The sequence below is a fragment of the Lepidochelys kempii genome, chromosome 4 (genome assembly GCF_965140265.1).
Source record: "Lepidochelys kempii isolate rLepKem1 chromosome 4, rLepKem1.hap2, whole genome shotgun sequence".
NCBI classification, from domain to species: Eukaryota; Metazoa; Chordata; order Testudines; family Cheloniidae; genus Lepidochelys; species Lepidochelys kempii.
The window spans coordinates 141765563-141787046 of NC_133259.1; the positions used below are offsets into that span (position 1 = coordinate 141765563).

Below are 21484 nucleotides of genomic sequence, written 5' to 3' on the forward strand. Positions count from 1 at the left end.
ACTGCCCTGACTCCTATCCACACCTCTTTCCCCTGGCCACCTCCCTGAACTCCCCCGCCCTCTATCCAACCCCCCTGCTCCCTGACCCCTTACCACGCTGCCTGGAGCACCGGTGGCTGGTGGCGCTATAGCCGTGCCTCCCAGAGCACCGGGACAGGCAGCCACGCCGCCCGGCTGGAGCCAGCCATGCCACTGCCCAGCACAGAGCACCTGGTCAGGCTGCGGCTCTGCAGCTGCGCTGCCCGGCAAGAGCTCGCAATCCCACTGCCCAGAGCATTGCACCGGCGGTGCAGTGAGCTAAGGCTGTGGGGGAGAGGGAACAATAGGGGAGGGGCCGGGGGCTAGCCTCCCGGCCCCAGAGCTCAGGGGCCACGCAGGAGGGTCCTGCGGACTGTAGTTTGCCCACCTCTGCTCTACAGCAAAGCCAAACTGAAGTTTGTTTCACGGACCCTAAGATCACGATTCAGATAAAAGCAAGTCTAATGTTTTGGAAACACAAGGTGACAAAAAGACAACATAAAACACAATCAGCATTTCTCAAACGTGACCACCAGTGGATTTTTTGTGTGGCCGCAACCATGTCAAATCATGGCTGGAGATTGTGGGGCCAAAGCAGCGGCACCTACCCACAGCACCCAGCTGTTACTCCTGATGAGCTATTTCCAAGGGAGGGGAGATATATGGCCTTTGGTGTTTGCACTGGTGCCACCAGCAGGGATAGGTGCTCTGCACTGCACAGCTACCTGGGGGCTCTGGGCAGTGCCTCTGGAGAGAAATGGGGCCGGTGTGTGCAGTGTCAGAGGTGGCTCTTGTTGGTGGAGGCAGCTGCAGTGCTCAGTCACTGGGGCACCTCCTTGGGCATCTCCCCACTCCTGCCTGGCCAGGGCACAGGGAGCCTGGGACTCCCCTGGCAGCCAGTAAGTTCCCGACCCACCTTTCCTGGGGTGGGCTCTCACTGAAGGGCTGCGGGAGGCAGGGACAGAGAGACAGGTTTGTCAGAGAGGCCACCAGCAAGAGTTGCTGGCTGCACTCTAAGACCCCTTGCTCTAGCCTAGATTTATTAACAAGTTACTCTAGTAAGATATTGCTCGCCCTGACTCTCACTGCTGTGTGTGGCTGACAGTGGCTGCACAAACAAGTCCGTCCTGGAGAGCCTTCTCTTTGGGTATGAGCCGGTTGCTGTGCTTGAATTTCTTCCCTGCGGTGGCAAGTTACAATGTCAGTAGCAACTCGCTGAAGGCTCCGCGAAGAGATGAGATGGTGCAGGCCAGACTGTGAGCCCAGCCCTGCATTCATGGTGTTTGTGAGGCTCCTCTTCCTGACCCTCCTCCTGCCTCTCTGGGAACTTTCTGCTTTGCAGTGTCCAAACTTGTCAGCACAAATGTGCTGGGCTGAGGCCAGCAGCCCGGAGAGGATGGTGGGTTTGTTCTGATGGGGAGGCGTGACCACAGCACATTGGAGCCCTGCTCATAGACAACGATCCAAATGCTCTAGGGCTGTACAAACACATAAGAACGGGTCAGACCAAGGTCCCTCTAGCCCAGTATCCTGTCTTCCAACAGGCCAATGCCAGGTGCCCCAGAGGGTGTGAACAGAGCAGGTAATCATCAAGTGATCCATCCCATCGCCCATTCCCAGCTTCTGGCAAACAGAGGTTAGGGACGCCATCCCTGCCCATCCTGGCTAATAGCCATTGATGGTCCTATCCTCCTTGAATTTATCTAGTTCTTTTTTGAACTCTGTTATAGTCTTGGCCTTCACAACATCCTCTGGCAAGGAATTCCACAGGCTGACTGTGTGTTGTGTGAAAAAATACTTCCTTTTGTTTGTTTTAAACCTGCTGCCTATTAATTTAATTTGGTGACCCGTAGTTCTTGTGTTATGAGGAGCAGTAAATAACACTTCCTTATCTACTTTCTCCACACCAGTCATGACTTTATAGACCTCTATCATATCCCCCACCTTAGTCGTCTCTTTTCCAAGCTGAAAAGTCCCAGTCTTATTAATCTCTCCTCATATGGCAGCCGTTCCATACCCCTAATCATTTTTGTTTCCCTTTTTTGAACTTTTTCCAATTCCAATACGTCTTTTTTGAGACGGGGTGACCACAACTGCAGGCAGCATTCAGGGTGTGGGCGTAGCATGGATTTATATAGAGGCAACATGATATTTTCTCTCCTATTATCTCTCCCTTTCTTAATGATTCCCAGCATTCTGTTTGCTTTTTTTGACGGCCGCTGCACATTGAGTGGATGTTTTCAGAGAACTATCCACAATGACTCCATGATCATCTTTCAACAAAAAGATGATCTTTTCTTTGTCCGAGTAATACCTTGTGGGCCCCTTGAATGGCTGCAAGGGACAGGGGAGGGGAGCAGTTCACCAAGAGAAGACTGATTTCAGAGTAACAGCCGTGTTAGTCTGTATTTGCAAAAAGAAAAGGAGTACTTGTGGCACCTTAGAGACTAACCAATTTATTTGAGCATAAACTTTCGTGAGCTTATGCTCAAATAAATTGGTTAGTCTCTAAGGTGCCACAAGTACTCCTTTTCTTTTTGCAATAGAAGACTGTTACGCTTGCTCTTCTTCCCTGGAGACCAGATGGCTGTGAAATGGGGAACTAGGGCATCCCTGTATTTCCTTTCTTTATAAAACCTGCCCTTCCTGCATGGTACCTACATGTAATGCCCAGGAACCAACTCATCAGCTCTCGGACAGCTGCGGAGTGATCTGGAAGGCAGGGCACTTGGCCAGCTGATTGACTGAGCCCTGATGATGCCATGAGTGTCTTGTTTATTGGCTGAGCGTCTAGTTACTCAGCATCCTGCTCAGGGAGCTCCGTGGAAGCTTATCTGAGCAGGCCTCCCCCTATTGCTGCTCCTGCAGTTAAATGTCATTCTTAAACTTTCCCCAGGCTCCAGTACACTGTTCCTGGCCAGGCAGAAAGCCTACCTTTCCTTCCCTGCTGTCCATCCCCCGTACCTTGACTGTCTGTCTGAAATGGCTCTATTCTGCCATGCTGTGCCTTGGGGCTTGTACTGTGATGTTGCACTCCATATGCTTTATGGAAATATGCTTCTGAATATGACGTAACTGGAATATGCTTTACGCTAAATACCCCTTGTATGGTGTCATTAGAAAGCTTATCTATTGAGTGCGTTCATCCTATTTGTATGCACGTATCATTCTTGTATCTGAAGCTAGAAATAGGAAGTGTAACTCTGAGGTCCTATTGCAATTATACAAAGAGTGGGCCATTAATGGTGGCTTAGAATCTTGATGGCTCCCATTGACTAGGACAACTGGTTGTGAATGGGTTTATTTACCTGCAAGCCTTCCTGCATACGTGTGGGTCAGCCTGTGGGTAATGAAAAATGATGTCTCACAGGGACATGTGACCATGTCACATGATGCTGGAATCCATCTTAAATCTGGAATCCATTTAGGAGGAGGGTGGGAACCTAGAGACACCAGATTCCCGCCTTGTGCCAAAGCTATAAAAGGGGGTGGAGCAGGACAAAGAGGTGCCAGTCATGAGAGAGCCCCTGATTAACAGGTAAAATGTCTGCTGGAACTAACAAGGAGTGTACCAGGGGAAAGGATTGGGCCCAGACTAGGAAGGAGTCTAGTCTGTGAAAGAAGCTTACTAGAACATCTCTCAGAGGAACAGCCGTGTTAGTCTGTATTCGCAAAAAGAAAAGGAGTACTTGTGGCACCTTAGAGACTAACCAATTTATTTGAGCATGAGCTTTCGTGAGCTACAGCTCACTTCATCAGATGTTTACCGTGGAAACTGCAGCAGACTTTATATACACACAGAAATCATTTCTGTGTGTATATAAAGTCTGCTGCAGTTTCCACGGTAAACATCTGATGAAGTGAGCTGTAGCTCACGAAAGCTCATGCTCAAATAAATTGGTTAGTCTCTAAGGTGCCACAAGTACTCCTTTTCTTTCTTAGAACATCTCTGAGGGTGAGATTACCTATAATCAGTTTCCTAATGTATTAGGCTTAGACTTGTGTGTTTTTGCTTTATTTTGCTTGGTAACTTACTTTGTTCTGTGTTATTACTTGAAACCACTTAAATCCTACTTTTTATATTTAATAAAATCACTTTAGTTTATTAATTAACCCAGAGTAAGTGATTAATACCTGGGGGAGCAAACAGCTGTGCATATCTCTGTCAGCGTTATAGAGGGCGGACAATTTGAGTTTACCCTGTATAAGCTTTATACAGAGTAAAACGGATTTATTAGGGGTTGGGTCCCATTGGGAACTGGGTGTCTGGATGCTGGAGATAGGTGACCTGCTGAGCAGTTTTTAGTTAAAGTCTGCAGCTTTGGGGGCGTGGCCTGGACCATGGGTCTGTGCTGCAACAGGCTAATGTGTCTGGCTCAATAAGGGAGGGTTCTGGAAGTTCCAAGTTGTCACGGAAAACGGGCTCAGAAGTAATTTCAGCACATCAGATGACAGTCCCAGGCAGAAACCCTACCCTTCCTTCTCTGCTGTCCATCCCCCCTACCTTAGCTGTCTGTCTGAAATGGCTTTGTTCTGCCATGTGGGTGGAACTAGCTTACCTGTGGCTGTGTCCATACAGGGCTTTCCCTTTCCAGTATTTCACTAGGATCAGCGCAGTTCCCCAGGTGGGTGGACTGGAATGAAATGGATCAACAACCTTGCAGGTAAAGTTTGCAGATGACAAATCTTGCTGTGGTGGTAAATAAGGGCAGGTTCTGTAAACTGGACAAAATGCAGCAAGTTTTAATAAAACCAAAGGCAAGTTTACACCTGTGGGAACGAAGAATGTGGGTCACATTTAGAATCATAGAATATCAGGGTTGGAAGGGAACTCAGGAGATCATCTAGTCCAACTGCCTGCTCAAAGCATGACCAATCCCCAACGAAATCATCCCAGCCAGGGCTTTGTCAAGCCTGACCTTAAAAACTTCTAAGGAAGGAGATTCCACCACCTTCCTAGGTAATGCATTCCAGTGCTTCATTGCCCTCCAAGTGAAAAAGTTTTTTCTAATATCCAACCTAAACCTCCCCCACTGCAACTTGAGACCATTACTCCTTGTTCTGTCATCTGGTACCACTGAGAACAGTTAGATCCATCCTCTTTGGAACCCCCTTTTCGGTAGTTGAAAGCAGTTATCAAATTCCCCCTAATTCTTCTCTTCTGCAGACTAAACAATCCCAGTTCCCTCAGCCTCTATTCACAAGTAAAGTGCTCCATCCCCCTAATAATTTTTGTTGCCCTCTGCTGGACTCTTTCCAATTTTTCAACATCCTTCTTGTAGTGTGGGACCAAAGCTGGATACAGTACTCCAGATGAGGCCTCATCAATTCCAAATAGAGGGGAATAATCACATCCCTCGATCTGCTGGCAATGCTCCTACTTATACAGCCCAAAATGCTGTTAGCCTTCTTGACAACAAGGGCACACTGAGTCATATCCAGCTTCTTGTTCACTATAACCTCTATGTCCTTTTCTGCAGAACTGCTGCCTAGCCATTCGGTCCCTAGTCTGTAGCAGTGCATGGGATTCTTCCATCCTAAGTGCAGGACTCTGCACTTGTCCTTGTTGAACCTCATCAGATTTCTTTTGGCCCAATCCTCCAATTTGTCTAGGTCCCTCTGTATCCTATCCCTACCTCCAGCATATCTACCTCTCCTCCCAGTTTAGTGTCATCTGCAATCTTGCTGAGGGTGCACTCCACGCCATCCTCCAGATCATTACTGAAATTATTGAACAAAATCGGCCCCAGGACCAACCCTTGAGGCATTCCGCTTGATATTGGCTGCCACCTAGACGTTGAGCCGAATGATCTAGCCAGCTTTCTATCCACCTTATAGTCCATTCATTCAGCTCATACTTCTTTAACTTGCTGGCAAGAATACTGACAGAAGGAGCTTAATCTACATAGCTTATCGAAGAGAAGGTTGAGAGGTGACTTGATCACAGTCTACAAGGACTTGCCTGAAGGGAAGATGGTAGAGGGCTCTTGAATCCATAGGCACTGACTCCAGGGCTGGAGCACTCTCAGAAAAAAATGGGTGGGTGCTCAGCACCCACCGGCAGCCAACGCCTCCCATCTGCCTGTTGCCCCGCCAATCAACCCCTCCCTCTTCCTCCCAGCACTTGCCACCTGCTGCGATCAGCTGTTTCATGGCATGCAGGAGGCACTGGGGGGAGGAGTGGGGATGGGGCACACTCAAGGGAAGGGGAGAACTGGGCAGGAAGAGGCGGGGGTGGGAGATGGGGGAGGGGTGGGGTGGGAGCTTGGGAGAAGGGAGTGGGTGGAGGATGGGATTTAAATTAGCTGTTACTACTGAAGAAAGATCTTGGAGTCATTGGGGATAGTTCTCTGAAAACATCCGCTCAATGTGCAGCAGCAGTCAGTCTAACAATGTTGGGAATTATTAGGAAAGAGAGGGATAATAAGACAATAAATATCATAATGCCACTATATAAATCCATGGTATGTTATTTGCAAATTGGATACTATTAATTTAGGCTTAAATAGAGACTAGGAGTGGCTAAGTCATTATGCAAGGTAGCCTATTTCCTCTTGTTTCCCCCCCCCCCCCCCGATGTTCTGGTTTAACTTGGATTTAAATTTGGAGAGTGGTCAGTTTGGATGAGCTATTACCAGCAGGAGAGTGAGTTTGTGTGTGTATGGGGGTGGGGGGGATGTGAGAGAACCTGGATTTGTGCTGGAAATGGCCCACCTTGATTATCATGCACATTGTAGGGAGAATGGTCACTTTGGATGAGCTATTACCAGCAGGATAGTGAGTTTGTGTGTGTGGTTTTTGTGAGGGGGTGAGAGAACCTGGATTTGTGCAGGAAATGGCCCAACTTGATTATCATGCACATTGTGAAGAGAGTTGTCACTTTGGATGGGCTATCACCAGCAGGAGAGTGAGTTTGTGTGAGGGGGTGGAGGGTGAGAAAACCTGGATTTGTGCTGGAAATGGCCCAACCTGATGATCACTTTAGATAAGCTGTTACCAGCAGGACAGTGGGGTGGGAGGAGGTATTGTTTCATATTCTCTGCGTATATATAAAGTCTGCTGCAGTTTCCACGGTATGCATCCGATGAAGTGAGCTGTAGCTCACGAAAGCTCATGCTCAAATAAATTGGTTAGTCTCTAAGGTGCCACAAGTACTCCTTTTCTTTTTACCTTGAATACTGTCATCCCATCTTAAAGAAAGATATATTAGAAATGGAAAAGGTGCAGAGAAGGGGAGCAAAAATGGTTAGGGGTATGAAACAGCTTCTGTATGAGGAGAGAGTAAAAAGACTGGGACTATTCATCTTGGAAAAGAAATGACTTGGGGGGCGGGGGTATGAGAGGTCTATAATACCATGAATGTTGTGGAGAAAGTGAGTAAGGAAGTGTTGTTTACCCCTTCTCGTAACACAAGAACCAACGGTCACACAATAAAGTTAATGGGAAGCAGGTTTAAAACAAGTAAAAGGAAGTATAACTTCACACAACGTACAGTCAACCTGTGGAACTCCTTGCCAGAGGATGTTGTGAAGGCCAAAACTATAATAGGGTTCAAAAAAGAACTAGATAAGTTCATAGATGCTTTTAGCCAAGATGATCAGAGATGCAACTTTATGCTCTGGGTGTCCCTAAGCCTCTGACTGCCAAATGCCGGGACTGGATGACAGGGGATGGATCTCTTGATGATTGCCCTGTTTTGTTTGTTCCCTTTGAAGCACCTGGCACTGGCCACTGTTAGAGGACAGGATACTGTGATAGACGGACCAGCATGTCCGTTCTTATGCTTAAGGAGCAGGTCTGATATGATAGAAACACCTGCAATGCTGACACCTCCTCTGTGCTAGGAGCTGCATCAGTGCTCAAGAATTGGTGGGAAAGAGTAAGGAGATCATATATCTGATGCCCAAGTGTTCATCTACACTAGACTGTTTTTCCCTTGTATTAATCTGATTGCCCGTTAACTCCAGGTAGTGACCACAATTTTGAAGTGCTAGTGTTGACACCTTTCAGACTTTTGTTCTTTACCCCAGGCTGAGTTAGTCTAGTATAGGTGGATTCTCTTAAGGGTTTTATTTAGGGGTTTCCACACAGCAGGGGTGTCTGAAGTAGAGATGGGTTAAACCCAAACCCTCAGGCTGTGTCTTAACAAGAATTTTACTTTGAGTTAGCTAACTGGAGTTAAGAAGACACCTCTTCCTACTGAAGGCAGGGGCTGAAATCCTGGATCTGAAAGTTGTTTTATTCCCAGCTTAGTGCTAACTAGCACAAGCTGCTTGTCTGAGGAGACCAATAATTTCCTAGCTTGGAGCAGTTTTTCCCCATGCACTTAGGGGGTAGCAGTAAAAGCTGCATGACTCATCCCCTTCCCACACAGCTCTGGGTTTGCCTTTCTGGACTCCCTTTCTGCCTCTGATAACCCATCACTTGACTCTCCCATCTCTTGAGAGGGGGATGGGGCCGTGCTTCCTTTGTGTCTGAGATGGAGCTAGGCTTGTTCCAGGCACTTGAATGAGCCCACAGGGTGAGATCAGGGCTGATAGGTCTCTGTCAACCCTATGAAGGGGATTGCAGGGCCCTGCCAGGGGGATGAGGGTTTCTTCCGTGTCTACCTAGTTAACTGTTGCTGAACCCTTGATCCAAATGCAGGCTGCTGATTTCCCACAGAAAGTCTGTGCCGCTGATGTTGCCGGGGAGGGGAGGAGTGAGGTCCAGGGGACTGCGCACATTCACTGGTCCATGGTGAGTAAGTGCACGGAACTGCCTGTGCAGATCCCCGCTCCTGGGACATGTGCGCCCAGTGCTGCGAGCCACATCCATGAAGCAAGTGATGGAGGCTGGGGCTCTTAGGGTGATGAGCATTCAGTGCAGGGGTACGTGGGCATTGTGGCCCCAGCTTCCCTCTCTTTGTGCCTGACTGAGCTTTAGTTCTCTGCATCCGAAGCTTCCCTTGGAGGCATTTTTCGTGTCATTTTAATTGTGGGAGTGCTTAGTGAGGATCAGGCCCCATTTTGCTGGGTGCTACCACAGACATGACCAAGGACAGTCTCTGCCTCAGGAACTACGATCTGCATGACAGGTGGACAAGTGAGGCACCTGGGGTGGGAAGCTGAGAATGATCAAAGGAAGAGGGTTCATTCAGCAGAAGGCGGCGTCATGTCACTTGCCTAACAAATGTACTTTGTAGTCTAAATGTTTAGATTGAGGTCAATACTTGGTTGGCAGCCAGCAGTGCTGTGCTGACTCGGCCAGTGTGCATGCTACGTGGAGCAATACTGGACTGACTGCAGCCGTCTGGGGAAGAGCTCTGTGGAGAACGAAAGCTTCTCTCCAATAGAAGCTAGCCCCTCACTCACCTCGTCTCTCTGCAGTGACTAGGCAGGTCAGCATCAAAGGTTGAATTTAAGCTCTGAAGAGTGTGGGTCTAGTTTAATAACACAGATGATACTTGTAGAGGGTCAGAGACCAGTTCTGTCCCCCCTCTAGCCCCCAGTCCCTGGGCCTCTTCTCTTTGGCTGATTTACTAAGCTGTGGGCTGAATGAGTGAGAATGCACTTTATTGTGTTGTGGATGGGAAACTGGTCTTAAACTTGCAAGTTTGCTTTTTTCTTAGGTTCTGACTTTAATAAAATGTTCTTAAAAGTCAGTCACTCTACCCCTTGGGAGCACTTGAACATGCTACAGTAACACAAATGTTAATCTGTTACCGTTTTGTAGTATAACTCTCCCAGTGCAGTTTCATACAGGTTGCATCTAAAGTGCTTCCACCAAATGCAAGGGAAGGGGCTATTTCCAGCAGCAGGTTGTGGTGTGAGACAGAGAGCCCTGAGGTGCATGGTGGTTGGTGAAGGAGGAGGCTGCAGAGCTGGCTATTATGGTTGTAGTCGTGGGACAGAAGAGGCTGGCTCAAGCAGAGGTACCTGATGCCCCCGCGTCTCTGCATGTTGAGGCAGAGCTGGCACTTGGGGCCCACAACCCCCGACTTGTGTGGACATTCTGCATGTCAGGACTAGCGAGCTGTCAATGCCTTTCTCTTGCCACACAAAGCCATGGAGCTGGTGCACCTGCCAGTTTGTAGCGCCCCTACTGCTTCACTTGCAACCCTCCCATTTCCTCTGAACTGTAGGGAGCCTGGCCCCTGAGCCAAATGCTGCTGCAGCCATTCCTGGAATGTTTGTAACTTGTGAACTTTGCCATGTACAAGGGCTTCTCATTCCTCTTCACCTAGGACAAAGGCTGCAGTGTGTTCCCAAGGCAAACAGGGCAGACAGAGGGGGCTTAGGCATGATACTGCCTGGAGGAGGCCAAAACAAGGGCTCTTTGTGAAGACAGGCCAGGCTGGTGCAATCTGGCCTTTGCACGTCTGGGCCTTTAAAAACAATTACAGGAACAGCTTGAAGAGCTTCTTGTGCCTTTGAGCTCCACTTGGCTTGATCTCTGTCCTGACGAGGAGGGGAGCCTGCATCTTGCATTCAAAAAGGACCCTGCAAGCAGAGAGGCTGGTGACCTCCCTGTAGGAATGGAGAGAGCGAGAAGAGAAATCAAAGTATGGGGAGTCCCCATACTATGAAACAAGCTGCTCCCAATGCACCTCCTTCTAGTGGCTCTGGCACTTAACCATGGCATCTCCTTGGATAGGCAGGTGTCTAGTATGGGAAAGCATTGGTGATTGCTTTCTGTGTCTTGGGCCAGGCCTTGGGGCAGTGGGTGTCCATTCAGAGGGCTGAGGAAGGAGACTGCAGAACTGCCACTAGGCTGGAGTGTCATAGATGTGCCCATGATACTCAGCTCTGTTTTTCACTCTCAGGGGTTTTAGCTACAGATTAACTGGAGGGTGATGGCCTGGCAGTACCGCCTACTCTATGAGTGCACCCCCAAGTGCTGTTCTATCTGTGCAGGCAACTCATCCTTCCTTGTGACCAGTGGGATCAAAGGCTGCTGATGGATCTACTCAACGTGCATCCATTTCCCTCGTCCTTTCCATGATCCCAAATGAGCTCTGAAACTATCCTGCTAGGAATAGCAGGTCTGCAATCCAAGGACAGCTGGAGTGGCTCCATCATAGCCATGTGCTTGCCCTTTCCATGCACCAGCCTGTCTCAAAAAGCCTCTTAAGGAGAAAGTTAATGTTCTCATGTGGCTTCTTGAGCACAGGTCGGTGGTGACAGCTTGTCTTCCCCATGGGCATTAACACACCTCACCAGTGCCAGGCCTGGCCTCTCAGAGAAGGTCTATGCTATTGCTTAAGTTGATATAACTTATATTGCTCAGGGGTGTGAAAGACACCTCCCGAGTGACCCAAGTTACAGTGATCTAAATGCTGTCCATCCTGGCATTGTCGGTGGGAGATGCTCTCCCATTGGCATAGTGTCCTCACCAGACACAATACGGCAGTGCAGCTGCGCTGATGTGGCACTTCTAGTGTAGCCCTGCCCTGACTGGCAACTACCAGCCATGGACAGGGCTCCTCTTGCAGAAGATTAGCTGGTTGCAGTTCCCAAAGTATATCCAAAACTGCTGTCAGAGAAACTGGGAGGAAAAGCCAATGAGTAACATAAGAATGGCCATACTGGGTCAGACCAAAGGTCCATCCAGCCCAATATCCTGTCTACCGACAGTGGCCAATGCCAGGTGCCCCAGAGGGAGTGAACCTAACAGATCAGTGATCCCTCTCCAGCCGTCCATCTCCACCCTCTGACAAACAGAGGCTAGGGACACCATTCCTTACCCATTCTGGCTAATAGCCATTAATGGACTTAACCTCCATGAATTTATCCAGTTCTCTTTTAAACCCTGTTATAGTCCTAGCCTTCACAACCTTCTCAGGCAAGGAGTTCCACAGGTTGACTTTGTGCTGAGTGAAGAACTACTTCCTTTTATTTGTTTTAAACCTGCTACCCATTAATTTCATTGAGTGGCCCCTAGTTCTTCTATTATGGGAACAAATCAGTAACTTTTCTTTATTCACTTTCTCCACACCACTCATGATTTTATAGACCTCTATCATATCCCCCCTTAGTCTCCTCTTTTCCAAGCTGAAAACTCCTAGCCTCTTTAATCTCTCCTCATATGGGACCCGTTCCAAACCCCTAATCGTTTTAGTTGCCCTTTTCTGAACCTTTTCTAATGCTAGTATATCTCTTTTGAGATGAGGGGACCACATCTGTATGCAGTATTCAAGATGTGGGTGTACCATGGATTTATATAAGGGCAATAAGATATTCTCCGTCTTATTCTCTATCCCTTTTTTAATGATTCCTAACATTCCTTTGCATTACTTTACATTTATCCACATTAAATTTCATTTGCCATTTTGCTGCCCAGTCACTTAATTTTGTGAGATCTTTTTGAAGTTCTTCACAGTCTGCTTTGGTCTTAACTATCTTGAGCAGTTTAGTATCATCGGCAAACTTTGCCACCTCACTGTTTACCCCTTTCTCCGGATCGTTTATGAGTAAGTTGAATAGGATTGGTCCTAGGGCTGACCCTTGGGGAACACCATTAGTTACCACTCTCCATTCTGAAAATTTACCATTTATTCCTACCCTTTGTTTCCTGTCTTTTAACCAGTTCTCAATCCATGAAAGGATCTTCCCTCTTATTCCATGACAACTTAGATTTCCAGAAAGCCTTTGACAAGGTCCCTCGCCAAAGGCTCTCATGTAAATTAAGTACACTATGTCCACTGGATCCCCCTTGTCCACATGTTTGTTTGACCCCTTCAAAGAACTCTAACAGATTAGTAAGACACGATCTCCCTTTACAGAAACCATGTTGACTTTTGCCCAACAATTTATGTTCTTCTACGTGTCTGACCATTTTATTCTTTACTATTGTTTCAACTAATTTGCCCGGTACTGACGTTAGACTTACCGGTCTGTAATTGCCAGGATCACCTCTAGAGCCCTTTTTAAATATTGTAGCGTAGAAGGTGCCTTCCACTCCCTGTCCTATAACCCAGTCACTGCAAAATAACTGGATAGCTCCTGACACCCATACGCTCTACACTCATTCATGGGTGTATGCGGGTTAATGGGCTAGCCCATAACCTAGGTCTCTTCTACTGGTCTGGACCTTACTAATGCTATGGCCAGGAAAAAATTCTGCCACAGCTGGGGAAGCCATTTCTCTGATAATTGATGAAACTTCCCTAGGTGTTGCAGTCTTTCTCGCATGCTGCTTCATTGGTCTCTGGCTATCCATAACCTGTGGTGACCAGTGAAGTTGCTGCTTCACATGCACAGACCATGCAGTCTTAACTGTCCTCTCTGACTGATGGAGTTTAAGGCCAGAAAAGACCATTGTGCTCATCTAGTCTGACCTCGTATGTAACACAAGCCACGGAATGCCACTCGGGGACTCCTGCTTCTGGCTGCATAAATTCTTGTTGAGCTAGTGCATATCTTCTAGAAAGGCACCCGATACTCATGTAAAAACTTCAAATGATGGAGAATGCCCGTGTCCCTAGGTAAGTTGTTCCAATGGTTTATTACCCTCACTGCTTAAAATTGCGCCTTATGTCTAATCTGAATTTATTTCTTCTGCTTTCAGCCACTGGATCATGTTCTCCCTTTGTCTGCAAATTAAAGAGCAGTATGCACACATACCAAATGGGAAATTACTGCCTAGGAAGGAGTACTGCCAAAAGGGATCTGGGGGTCATAGTGGATCACAAGCTAAATGAGTCAACAGTGTGACACTGTTGCAAAAAGAGCAAACATCATTCTGGGATGTATTAGCAGGAGTATTGTAAGCAAGACACGAGAAGTAATTCTTCTGCTCTACTCTGCACTGATTATGCCTCAGCTGGAGTATTGTGTCCAGTTCTGGGCACCACACTTCAGGAAAGATGTGGACAAATTGGAGAAAGTCCAGAGAAGAGCAACAAAAATTATTAAAGGTCTAGAAAACATGACCTCTGAGGGAAGATTGAAAAAATTGGGTTTGTTTAGACTGGAGAAGAGAAGACTGAGAGGGGACATAATTGTTTTCAAGTACATAAAAGGCTGTTACAAGGAGGAGGGAGAAAACTTGTTCTTAACCTCTGAGGATAGGACAAGAAGCAATGGGCTTAAATTGCAGAAATGGTGGTTTAGGTTGGACATTAGGAAAATCTTCCTAATTGTTTAAGCACTAGAGTAAATTGCCTAGGGAGGTTGTGGAATCTCCATCATTGGGAATTTTAAGAGCAGGTTGGACAAATACCTGTCAGGGATGGTCTAGATAATACTTAGTCCTGCCTTGAGTGCAGGGGACTGGACTAGATGACCCCTCGAGGTCCCTTCCAGTTCTATGATTCTGTGATGATTCTATGCAATCAGATCTTCTCCCTATGTAGATGCTCACAGACAGTGAGCAAGCTGCCTCTTAGTCTTCTCCTAACTGAGCTTTAAAGATTGAGGTTGTTCAGTCTCTTGCTGTAAGTCAGGTTTTCCAGACCTCAAATCAGTCTTCATAGTTCTTCTATGGTGTCCCTAGCTTCTGCCAGAAACTGGGAATGGGCGACGGGGGATGGATGGGCTCCGGGCATTGGCCACTGTCGGAAGACAGGATACTGGGTTAGATGGACCTTTGTTCTGACCCAGTATGGCCGTTCTTATATTCTTCAGTTTGTCCATGTCCTCTTTGATGTGTGGACACAAGAAGAGGGCGCAGTATCCAGCAATGGTCTCATTAATGCTGTATGTAATGGTTATTCCACATCCCTGTTCTCCTACTTGATATTTCCATTTTTACAACCAAGAATCTCATTTAATCCTTCTAACCACAGGATTGCACTGAGAGCTCATCTTCACTTGGCTTCCACCATGATCCGCAGGTCTTTTATGCTGCTGCTGCTGTCTAGGATGTGGTCCCCACCCTAGAAGAGTGTCCTACACTCTTTGTACATAGGTGTATTTGGCTGTGTTAAAACTCGTTTGAATGAGCCCAGGTTACCATGTGATCTAGAATCGCTCTTCAGAAATTACCTGTTGCCAATTACCACTCCTCCAGTTTTTTTTATCTGCAGATTTTACCAGAAAGGATTGTATTTTATTTTCCCAGGCAACTGGTGGGTCTTGAATGACACTGAGCCAAGTATAGATCCCTGTGGGACCCCACTGGAAACACTGTGATAGGATGATTCCTTTGAGGTGTCTTAGCAGTTTTTAATCCACTTTTAATATGGGCTACATTGATTTTTGTATACTGCTAATTTTATAATCAGAATGTCAGGCAGGACTAGGCCAAATGCCTTGCAGAAGTCTAAATACACTGTCTATAAAGTTAACTTTATCAACTAAAGTTGTAATTGCCCTTAAAAATGACAGTTTGTTTGACAAGACCTGTTTTCCCTAAAACTATCCCAAGTTGCATTAATACCACTGCAGTCTTTTAATTCTTCACTGATTGCATCTCACATCAGCCTTGCCATGATTTTACCTGGGACTGATGTCAGACTAACTGAACTGCAGTTACCTGGGTCATCCCTTTTACCCTTTATGTACTGGCAGAACATTAGCTTTTTTCCAATCATCTGGAACTTCCCCCGTGTTTCCAGGGTTATTAAAAAAATAAATGTCTAATGCTTCAAAGAGCTCATCTGCCAATTATTTTAGTACTGGGGGGTGCACGTTATTCCGGTCCTGCAGACTTAAACGTTTTTAGCTTCAGTAATTGCTGTTTGTTTCCAGTTCTAACTGACAGGATTTTATAGAGGTTAGAGGTTTATTTCAGGCGTAGGTGGGCGAGGTTCTGTGACTTGCAATGTGCAGCAGTTCAGAAGTGATCTGTAGTTCACGAAAGCTTATGCTCAAATAAATTTGTTAGGACTTGTGGCACCTTAGAGACTCCTTTTCTTTTTAGGTCAGACTGGATGATCATGATGGTCCCTTAAAGTCTGAATCTACTGTTAGAATGGGAAGTATTTCATTATCTTTGTAAGATATGAATATAACATCCAGCTTCCATGTTCCTACCCTGAGGAGCCTTCAGTAGTATCTTAACCAGTCCCAACCCTTTCTCAGAGATTAATAGATTTTAAGGCCAGAATGGCGACCAATATGACCATGAGTCTGATCTCCTGCATAATCCAGGCAAAAGAAATGCACCTAGTAAACTTGGCATAAAGAGTTATGTCTCTTTTAGAAAGAGATCAGCCTTAATTTCAAGTGATGGAGAATCCTCCACATTCCTGAGTGCATTTGTTCCAATCGTTAAACCCCCTCACTGTTGAAAAAGTACATTATTTCTAGTCTGAATTTACATAGCTTCAGCTTCCAGCCATTAGATCTTGTTCTGCATTTTTCTGCGCGATCAGAGTCCCCTACTATCAAAGTAGAACACTTGACAGGACAGTCTTCAAAGACCTCTATTTTTGTGTTTTTGATCTCTCACTGACTCCACCACTGGCTTTTACAAGGGGAGCTCTCTACCCGCTAACGCTGACCCATTGTGTCCTTTCTATAGCAACAAGTTTTCACCAAATGTCTGACCATCGTAGCTATTTTTCTCAGATATCCCGGTGTCTTGGGCCTGTAACTAGACTTGAGCCCTGAGGAAATGCATACATAGTTCCAGTCCCGGGAACTTTGTATGAAACAAGGTCCCTACACTAACAGTGTAGTCCCTACACTAACAGCAGGGACATTGGAGCCCTGATAGACCCCAGACTTGCAAAATTTTCTGAAAGAGGATGAGTTCCTTGTGCAGCTGGATGACTCCTTTCACCTGGCCACATCTGTGGCCTGTGTGGGGCAGGCATCTCCCTTTTGTACACTGTGAGCACCTGCAACACTGGGGCTCAGGACATTTAAGATGCTTTCACTGTTAAAGGGGAAGGAAGAACATACCTGACAGGCCATTCCTTTCTCCCCTGCTCTGCTATGTGCAGTAACTACCCCAGGTAGGGGCTGAAGTGCTCCTTCAGGGTGGTTGAACTCTGCAGTGGATGAGGCTCAACATCAGTGCACTGGAGCTGAGAGCTGTTTGTCGGACCTGCCAGACTTTCTCCCTCTGATCATATCCAAACCTATCCGACTTCTGACAGGCCATAGAGGGGGTACTACACCAAGTGCCAAGGAGCAGTCTGCTCTAGCCAGCTGTGGCAGGGACTTTTCCTGTTCAGAGCACAGTGTCCACCACTGGGTCTCTCTGATGTCTCATATGTTGGAGAAGGCAATACTGAGACAGGTATTTACACTCACAGCACAAGTGCGCTATCAAGATCTCCTGACTTGCTTTGGCTGTTATGTCGGGGGATAAATTCCACCAGGCATAATGCCAGTTGTTGCCATTTCTGCTAGAGCAGTGAACAAGACCCAAGTCTTTCTCCCTCTGGCCTGGGGTCAGGAGTTCAGTGTGTTCTCTCTGATTCCACTCAGTGGGGAAGTCTCTCTCCAGAAGTCTGTCAGGATGGAACCAAGGTTTCCTGAAGGAGGGAAGGATGGCCTTCTGGGTAAGATTTTAGCCTGAAACTCTGGAGAACTGAGTTCAGTTCCTGTTTCTGCCACATATTCCTGTGTGACCTTCAGCAAGTCACTTAATCTTGGTGCCTTGGTCCAGGCCCAGTTCTAGAGATGGGCAAGCAGAGTGACTGCCCTGGATGCCAAATTCCAGGAGGCTCTGTGCTGTTCAATGTTTGCTCTGCTGATTGGCCAAGGTGTGTATTTGCTTGGTCACTGGGACTGGGAGATGCTGGCATGAAAACATTTTTCACCCTACCCAGGAAAATGGCTAGGGATCCTCCTGCTTTGATCCACATCTGTAAAGTGGAAATGGTACTTCCTGTCTCCATTAGTGATTGTGAGGCACTCAAATACCATGATGCTGATGGCCATGTAAGTATCCGAGAACTGCAATCAGTAGCTGTCATAAATATAAAGGGAAGGGTAACCACCTTTCTGTATACAGTGCAATGAAATCCCTCCTGGCCAGAAGCAAAACCCTTTCACCTGTAAAGGGTTAAGAAGCTAGGGTAATCTTGCTGGCACCTGACCCAAAATGACCAATGAGGGGACAAGATACTGTCAAATCTGGAGGTGGGGGAACAAAGGGTTTGGGTCTGTGTTCACCTGTACAAATTGGTGAGGCTTATTCTCAAGCCTTCCCCAGGAAAGGGGGTGTAGGGCTTGGGGGGATATTTTGGGGGAAGACGTCTCCAAGTGGGCTCTTTCCCTGTTCTTTGTTTAAAATGCTTGGTGGTGGCAGCATACTGTTCAAGGCCAAGGCAAAGTTTGTACCTTGAGGAACTTTTTAACCTAAGCTGGTAAGAATAAGCTGTAACGATGCTGGTTCTGGTGGGACCCAACTGAGAGTGCCAATTCAGGACAAATTGCTTAAAGCAGGGCAGTTACAGCCCCAGGCTGGGGTTTCTGTGCACACCAAGGCAAATCAAACCAGCCAAACAGAGAACACTTCAGTTTTACCCTACTGGCTAACTACAAGTTACACAAACAATTCCCTTAGACACTCCAGTTTCCCAGTATCACCACCAGTGCCACTTGTTATGGGGACAAATGGTTATGAAAACCAAATACCCCAGTAAAAGAAAAAAGGTTCTCTTGATCCCAAAGGATCAAGCCCCAGACCCAGGTCAATGTACAAATCAGTTCTTACCCACAAATCACCGCTGTTACCAGTCCTTTAGAATCTAAAATCTAAAGGTTTATTCATAAAAGGAAAAAGATATAGATGAGTAGGAATTGGTTAAATGGAATCAATTACATACAGTAATGGCAAAGTTCTTGGTTCAGGCTTGCAGCAGTGATAGAATAAACTGCAGGTTCAAATCAAGTCTCTGGAGAACATCCCCAGCTGGGATGGGTCTTTCAGTCCTTTGTTCAAAGCTTCAGTGTAGCAAAGTCCCTCCAGAGGTAAGAAGCAGGATTGAAGACCAGATGGAGAAGTTGCAGCAGCTTTTTATAGTCTCTCTTGCCATGTGGTCTTCCTTTCTTCATTCCAAAGACAAGCTATCCATCGCATGGCCTGGAAAAACCTCAGTTCTGTCCATAGGCATATCCCTGCATACCTTGCTGAGTTACAAGGTGTGTCTGCCTTCTCTCAATGGGTCGATTGTATAGCTGATGGTCCTTAAAGGGCCATCAAGCAGGCTAGGCAGAGCTGACACCAACTTCTTTGGGGTGTCACCCAGAAGCATAGCATAAATTTGAAATATAGATCCAATATTCATAACTTCAACTACAAAAACGATATACACATATAGACAGCATAATCATAATCAGCAAACCATAACCTTGTCTTAGACACCTTATTTGACCCCCTTTATACAAGATTTGGTGCCATACAGGACCTTGGTTGCAACGATGATCTATATGGTCCCAGATTACGTCTATAACGTCGCATAAGCTCAGGGGGGTCTTTCATGCAGGTCCCCACATCTGTACCCTAGAGTTCAGAGTGGGGAAGGAACCTTGACAGTAACCCAGACTGGGTGTTGGCAGTTTTGATGTCTGGCACTCTGGCTCTGATTTTGATATGACTGCCTTGCTTTCTCACCTACTGGCTCTGTGGTCCCAGGGTTGCAAAGATGCTCCACCCACCCAGTCCAAAATTTCTCAAGTCACCAAATTGGCTCCTGGGTAGCTAGGGGATTTGGGTGAGGGAGTTCTGCTGAGGTCCGACAGATTTTATGGGAAGCAGGAGACTTTGATCAGACAAGCCTACTCTAATTAATTGGAAGAGATTTCCCCCATCTGAGCAGCTCAAAAAGGAATGGACCTGCGAGGATTCTTTGCTTTAAACTTGGACTGTGTAGGACATGAGGAACAGTTAAAACTTTCTTTTTAAAACTTTTAGATTTAAGAAGACTTATGGGAGCTGAGGAAATTTTGAAGGATTTTCTTAGAAATCTTCCTGTCCCACAAGTGAGGAAAGGAAGAAAATACTGGAGTTGAAACGTTGACTTGGACTGGTGTGAAGCTGAAGGTTTTGGCTTTGTGGCACGTTGGCCCACAGTCCAGTGGGAAAGGGAGTTGTACGACTGGGACAGGTAGGAAGAGCTAATCTCAGTTGAAGCGGCCACAGAGGTGTTAAACTATTTCAACACAAGGGGACAATGCTATGGAGGCCAATGTGATACTAAGTCAAACTCAGCATATTGCAAACAAATTGAGCCAATGTGACAAAGAATGTAAGAAGAATAACTTTTTCAGTTGCTTATATACCAATGCTAGGAGACTGTAGCAAGCAAGAGGATTTGGATATTCTCACTGAGAAGAAATTTTGATATAGTTAGCATTACTGAAACCTGGTGGGATGAATCAAATGATTAGAATGTTTTAATCACTGGTTATAATTTCTTTAGGAAGGAAAGAGTGGACAAAAGGAGTGGGGGGTGGTGGTGGAAATCTGCATTTGACACTATTACTACTTCTATCATTATCAATAGCTAAGTGCAGAATCTTGAATGCGTATGGATCAATATGCTAGCTAATGAAGCCCAGGAGGGGGTACTCATAGCGGTCTGTTAAACCACTGAATCAAGTAAGCTGCTACTTAAGCACCTGTATGTAATGTGTGGAAAGTTTAAAAATATGGTGTTTATGGAGGGCTCCGGTTTGGAAGACGTATGTTAGAGGTCTCATGCAACCTGTAGCAAAACATCGAGTTTCTAAAAATTAGAAATTATTTTTTTAATACAAAATCTTGCACCCAGCATGAGAGAACTTTCTATTTTGGACCTTATGATATGGATAAAAATGAATAAATCACTGAATTAGTAGTTACCTAGGAGCCAGTGATTATAATCTGCTTATGTTTAATATGGGAAACAGGACAGTCCCAACCAGTGTTGTATATACTTGGGGGCTTGAAAGGGCTAATCTCCCTAAACTGAGGAAAATTGTGAGGAAAAATTTAGAAAAATGTTAATGAAAATGGAGAGTTTTTGGCTATCTAATAAACTTATTTAAAAAGCCACAATTCCACAATCAAGAAGAAAACTTTGGCTAAAAGCCAATCCTAGTTCAGTGCCAATGTGAAGGTAGCAATTTGAAATAAGCAATATATAATAAATGGAAAAAGTGAGAAATAGCAAATGTTATAAATTAGGAGTTCTGAAGTGTAGAAAACTAATCAGGGAAGCTAAAGACATCAGGGAAAATCCATGGTTGGCAGGGCTAAGGACAATGAGGATTTTTTTAAAAATATATTCGGAACAAAAAGTCCTAGCAAAATGGTGTGACGGGTTTGGTCACAGAGACCCCCTTGGGCCTTGGGAAGGCCAATGGCATTGCCAGCAGATCGAGGGACGTGATCGTTCCCCTCTATTCGACACTGGTGAGGCCTCATCTGGAGTACTGTGTCCAGTTTTGGGCCCCACACTTCAAGAAGGATGTGAAAAAATTGGAAAGTGTCCAGCGGAGGGCAGCAAAAATGATTTGAGGTCTGGAGCACAGGACTTATGAAGCAAGGCTGCGGGAACTGGGATTGTTTAGTCTGCGGAAGAGAAAAATGAGGGGGAATTTGA

The 21484-nt window shown here is 46.1% G+C and overlaps 1 protein-coding gene across 2 annotated transcripts in view; it reads left to right on the forward strand.

The window, feature by feature from the left end:
• Nucleotides 1-21484, forward strand: part of SEMA4F (ssemaphorin 4F) — a 143275-nt gene that overhangs the window by 15028 nt on the left and 106763 nt on the right. Inside the window, exon 1 of one of the 2 annotated variants that reach the window (XM_073343167.1) lies at nt 8706-8757. The exons of the other annotated variant lie outside the window; for it this stretch is intronic. The gene's annotated coding sequence lies outside the window, so the exon portion shown is untranslated. Of the gene's footprint in view, nt 1-8705; nt 8758-21484 lie in introns of those variants that run through there. 2 annotated transcript variants of the gene reach the window in all.